Source organism: Anneissia japonica, unplaced genomic scaffold, assembly GCF_011630105.1.
Source record: "Anneissia japonica isolate Jap-2015-1 unplaced genomic scaffold, ASM1163010v1 scaffold288164_len509026_cov199, whole genome shotgun sequence".
NCBI classification, from domain to species: domain Eukaryota; kingdom Metazoa; phylum Echinodermata; class Crinoidea; order Comatulida; family Comatulidae; genus Anneissia; species Anneissia japonica.
The window spans coordinates 358,667-365,074 of NW_022752067.1; the positions used below are offsets into that span (position 1 = coordinate 358,667).

General features: G+C 32.0%; 1 long non-coding RNA gene across 1 annotated transcript in view; it reads left to right on the top strand.

Moving 5' to 3' along the window:
* LOC117122091 overlaps positions 1 to 5,252 on the top strand; it is an 8,940-nt gene extending 3,688 nt beyond the window's left edge. Inside the window, exons 2-3 of the long non-coding RNA XR_004447666.1 lie at positions 3,560 to 3,641; positions 5,146 to 5,252. This is a non-coding gene — a long non-coding RNA (uncharacterized LOC117122091). The remainder of the gene's footprint in view (positions 1 to 3,559; positions 3,642 to 5,145) is intronic.
* The last annotated feature ends 1,156 nt before the right edge of the window (positions 5,253 to 6,408 follow it).

Here is a 6,408-nt window from a genome sequence, read left to right on the forward strand (position 1 = left end):
ATTACAGTATATTATACCCTTAAACTTTTAATTAAGTGACTCATGTTATCATTGACTCAGTGCTAATGAATAATAAGGAAGCAATTAATAAGTGGATAAAGGTTTGTAAAAAGGGCAGAGCACTAACTCGGATTATGAACAAAATCAATAATACATTTATTATTAATGCATGGAATGCTGTGTTTATGCAATCATAGAGACCTTAAATCGTTCAAGTCAACACAACGCTGCTTAGCAATGATAAACAGTTACACTACGAATGATTGTGCGTTGACCCCACACCAACACAACTTCTCACAATGAATCTCTTTATCTTCCATCAGGTGTTTCATCTGATTAATACATTGTTGTGTTCTATTCATCAAAATCCTGAAACATAACCCTTATTTGGTTCTTGTATTGTAATATAATTCCTTTTTTTATAGAATCTCTTAAAGCAAGTACTCCTAATTCATTTTGATTATATCTTGGTTGTAAAAATGGGTATTATTATCATTATAATTATTATTATTTAATATTGTCCTTATTGTTATTGTTATTATTATTTAAACAGAAAGTATAAGGTTAATGCATTCACAATTGTCATACTTGGGGGATAGGTGTACGTGAGTAGGGGGACAACATGACCCTTCTTCCTTATAGGCTAGTTTGAACGCAAGAAAACAAGAATAATGTGGGAAAAGTTTTTAAAATGATAATGATAATAACAATGATATTTTTGATGTATTCTCGTTGTTATGTGAATATTTTTACTTATGCAATTGTAACACTTTACTTTTTCTGGCATGCTTTTCCAGTAATATTTAGAATGATAAATAGTTATGATGATAATGATAATACATGGTGTACCGCAAGTTTTATGATTTTGTTATTGATACTCGCCAAGCAGACCTTCAAGAAATATAATAACAATGATGTTTTTGATGTATTTTATAATTGTTTTTATGAATATGTTAATTAACCTAATCAATAACTCTAGTTTTTCTATGTGTGATATTTAGTAATATGAATAATGATGGTTAACATTTTTAAATGATAAATATGATGATAATAATCATGATAGTGAAGTTTTGGATGTATTTTAATGTTTAAATGTCATATATTGTTTTTATGAATAATATTTAGTAATAAGGATAATGATGACTTCATTTTTAATGATGATTGTGACAACAATAATATTCATAATAATGATGTTTTCAATGTATTCTTAAGGTTTAAATTTTAAATATTGACTTTTTATATTTAATTATGCAGTTGTAACTCTAATTTATTTAGATCTGTTTTTTTTTCAGAAATATGAATTATGATTATGATTAGGGCCTATGATTGAAAAAAAAAATAGTAATTTGTTTTTTTGTTTTAAATACTTTTTAAAATTTATTATGAATTTTAATTATCATCTTTTCATTTGTACCATCAAATTATTTACATTTTACTGTAATATTTTGAAATTGATCAAATTAAAGTTTTATTGAATTGAATTTGCAAGTTTCATTAACAACTATATTTTGATGTAGAGCTCACCAATATATCAAATATGAAACAACTGAAACAACAAGTAATAATAATCTAGATGATAAATTTTGAGAAAAATGTATTGCCCATATCGGGGAATGATCTCGAATGACCCTACCCAGAATTGTGTTTATTTTATGTGTATACATTCTGAATAGGCCTATTTGGCCTCGATTGCATTAGTGGCAAATGAAATCGAAACATTGAAATTTCAAAATCTAAAGTCTAAAGTAGGCCAAATCCCCTAATGGCAGACATTATTTCAGCTTTAAAAATCTATGGGTGCTAGAGATAAAAAAAATCGTTAAAATTCGACAAAAAACGCGAGTTTTCACCTGCAGTTTTCTGCAGATTCTAAACTAATTCCTCCATGTTCTTACATAATATGGCATCCAAGGATCATGAAAAAAAAAAGTGAATATGTTTGAATTTACTTTTGTTCAACATCACTTTCATAGTACTAAAAGCTGTAAATTATGCCAGAAATAAGCATATAATTAATTATTTTTCACCAGTCGTGTTTTGGTGATTGTGTTTGGAACAGAAAAAAACTAATGGGAGGGACGGTGCAAATACCAAGGTTAACCCACGAAAATCCAAAGGCTTACTTTCAGGCCTCTCGCTAGTGATCGAGCATCCCCTACACTTTTCCGATGAGTGTACTGCGTTCTTTAACGTGCACATGGAGCATATTTCACATGGGACCAACTATTTAACTGCCTATTCCAAAAAAGAATAGTGCACTTTATAGGCCTACTTGCATTTCTTTTATCCAGTTGATTTAACCGGTTGATTTAACCGGTTCAACATCCTTTTCTTAGCGTTTGAAATTTTCCCAGATTCGGACTCATGGGCCGAATTGAGTATCATGATTATTTAAGCTTATAACTAGGATTCAACTGGCATTATTCAACTTGCAGAGTATTGTTGTGATCCGAAGGTCCCAATAGAACATAAAACAAGCAAAAATGGCGAGGTAACAAAATCGTCCCAAAAAAATCGTACGCGTTTTTTTTTTTTTCAAAAATTGGCCAGTTTCACCTAGTTGTTTTCAAGTTGATTCTTGCCGTATGGTACCTTTGGATCATGAAAATACCGATTATGTTTAATTTAACCGGTTCAACATCCTTTTCTTAGCGTTTAAAAGTTTTATTTTTCCCGGATTCGGACTCATGGGCCGAATTGAGTATAATCTGATTTAACATTATTTAAACTTATAAGGATTCAAGTAGCATTTTTCAAATTGCAGGCAGAGTATTTGTTGTGATGCGTAGGTCCCAATAGAACTCAAAACAAGTGAAAATGACGGGGTCAAAAAATCCCCCCAAAAAATCGTGAGCCTTATCATCTTGTTTTTTTCGAAAATTGGCCAATTTTCACCTATAGTTTCTTTCCAGCTGATTCTTACCTTATGGTACATAGGAATTAGTGTCATCTGATTTAACATCATTTAAGCTTAAAACTTGAATTCATTATTGCATCACCCGTTACGTTCATCGTGAACGTGGGTACCTGGTAGGTTCAAACACAGCCTGCGCTGAATACAGCTGCAACATTATGTAATTCCCCCATGGGGCTTGAGTGTGTGTTCCATATGTGCTTAATCCAGTGATCCGGGGGTAATAATTAAGCGCATAGAGGTCCCTACAATATGCGCTATATAATTCGACAATTATTATTATTATTATTATTATTATTATCGTGTATGTATTAATTTCCATTGGTAGTCGTTTCCTTTTTTAAAAAAAATTAAAAAAAAGGTAGATTCTTATCCTACAATCATCATCATCAACAATCATCAACATCGTCAATATCCTCATTACCACCACTATCTTCATTATAATCATCACGTCGGCATCATCATCAATCATCATCATAATCATCATCAATGTCATCATGACCACTACCACCATCAATCGCTATCAATGCCATATCATAACCACCACCACCACCATCATCGATATCACCATCATCACCATCCTAATCATCATAAAGGAATGGCGCTTTAGAAAAATAATAATGAATTGTTTTGATACCTTACCAGGTGGCGTTTTAAATATAAACACTACTATATGTGGAGTTGAAAGACTACGAAGGAGACTTTACAATTAAGCCTAATAACAAATGTGAGTACATTATTGAACAAATCTTTAATTCAATAGTTAAAATGGAATTTTGTCATCATACTATGGTTATTATTTTGACTAAGTTTGTTAGGCATCGAAGGCATTGACAATTTCCTCGACAGAGGCATGCATTGACATGTCTTCGTTCTATTCAACAACAACACACATCCAAGTGACTCGCTAAAACCACTATAATTCCTGAAACACTGGCGCAAAAGTAACGTTATTTACAGCTTGGGGCTTAAATTTGTTACTTCCGTTCGTTGTTTACATTGTAGATTCGTATCTATTTTTTGTTTTAAATTGACATTATATTAAATTTATTATCAAGAATCTTGTCATTATCTGGTGCACAAATTTTAATCAGAATAATCGAAATTTGTTATACCCCGACAAAAATATTTTCCATATTATTTTTTTTAAAGGGAAACGAAAGTAATCGAGGTAGGCCCAAATTACAAGTCTATTAATTGATATTAATATCGTCGTGGGTATGTACCTCCATGATGTCGGTATAAAACAGGCCTATAGCTACCAGTGGCGGATCTAGGAATTCAAAATAGAGTGAACCCATGTAGGGATTTCACAAATGGAATATGACACCTCTATACATCCCTGCTCTAATAATAATAATTTATAATTTTATAATTTTGAATAATTTACGGGGACCGATTGCACACCGCCACCCCCTAGAATCCGCCACTGGTTACAGCTGTCAAATTGTATTTATTCGAAAATAGATAGCAGTTGACCATCTAATATTATTAGTAATAATAATAATATTGAAATTTATAAAGCCCATGGCATCCCTCCAAAATAAATTCCAAATATGAAAAAAGAAAATGAAGGAAACCATAAAAAAATATTATTGCATGAACCGTGGGTGAGCGTCACTCTCTCTCTCTATGTGGCCATATGCACTGCACGGATACTCCACATAAGATGGTATGCTGAGCCCAGTAGCATATGCTGTAAATAGTTTTTTTTAAGTCAAAAGCAACTAGCCTTGCTCATGTAGCCCGAGTTACCATAACTTATAAACTAACATTGACCCCTATCGTCCGACTCAACGACTAAAAGATGCAGATCCAAGCAAATTAATTTTGATAGCCAAACCAATTGTGGTCAAAAAGCAAATGGGCGATCCTAAGCCGTAAAATATCTCCCCATGAACCCCACCCCCCCCCCATGGATTTTATCCAGGATCCTGACCGAGTTTCTCTAGGTAGCCCCTTGTTTCAGACCCCGGTCCATGTTGTTGGATCCATGTCGGCATTTTTTATATTTTTCCCTGATTTACCGACATTTTACTACAAAAATCCTCAAATTGAAATTGACACTACTCCCAGCCAATTTTAAAAGTTAAAAGTGTCTGTGTATATATAAAGAATATAATGTATTGCTGACAGGAAAAAATGTTGCCTTACAGATATTTAATTGTAAGTTAATAACTTACTTTAGTATAAATATTCAATCATGGAATTAATTTTTTTTCATCTTTCAGCTCATGACAGACAGTGCATCTTTAAATTTGGCCCCATTTGAAATGGGCTGGACTCTGGCCTAATGGTATTGCTGACAGCAAAGATAGTGTCTTACAGATATTTAATTGTAAGTTAATAACTTGCTTAGATATACATATTCAATTTGAATTACTATTTTCCCCTTTCAGCTCATGACAATATACCTTTAAATTTGGCCCCTATTGGAAATGGGCTAGGCTAAAAGGCGTTCTTGATGCTCATTAATTTTCACTTTTCTTGTTCACAGTTTTTTTATTTTGCTTTTGCATGTTGAACAAATGCAATCAGTCAGTCAATAAATATTATATCATAACAAATGTTTGTATGAAGCTATAGTAATATATATTTATGTTATAATATTATGTTTATATCAAATATGCTGTATGAATTTATATACTGTATTCATTTTTATCGAATGGTACACTTTTATACATTTTATTTACACATGATAATCGAATGCTAAAATAATTTGTTCACACAATTGCAATCTACTAGGCCTACCGGTACCCAATACTGTGTACTAGTATTTATGAATCCTCATTTATTCTGTGGTATGATGATAATATATGATAATGCTGATATGAAGAAGTGTTAAGTACTATTCTGTTGTATCATCATCATTGTCCATACATTGCTGAATACGATAATGTTTGAGTTGAGGTGCTCACTATTTTTTTTTTATTTATGTGTTTGCTATTTCGTTATAATTCTTTCTCTTTTTCTAAATATTTTTTTCAATATTTTTCTATTCCAGGGATTTAGACAAAGAATCCACAATTATCAGGAAAGATGTACGGCTGTTACGTATATCCGAACTTGATTTCAGTGCTTGTAAATAAATATAAAATGAAATTGTGCATTTCTTCTCATCTTTTTCAATGTCTGTGTTTATGCCAAAAGTGAAGAATTTCTTTATCAATATTACCTACTTTGTCTATTAAGCTAGCAATTAAATCCTATCGAAGACGCCCTCGACAAAATGCATAAAACCGGAAATGACGTGGTTGCTAAGCAACAAGCTCATGCATAATCATGAATATTCAGTAACACCTGTTCTAATTAGACTAACAATAAAATCTTTTTGGTCGATTTTGTCAAAACTGAGCTAAAAGTTTTTATTGTTAGTCTGATTAGCACAGGTGTTACTGAATATTCATGAGCTGTTGCCTAGCAACCGACGTCACTTCCTGTTTGTAAAATTATACGGTCCTTTCGAGGACGCCTTTAACAAAATACATAAACCG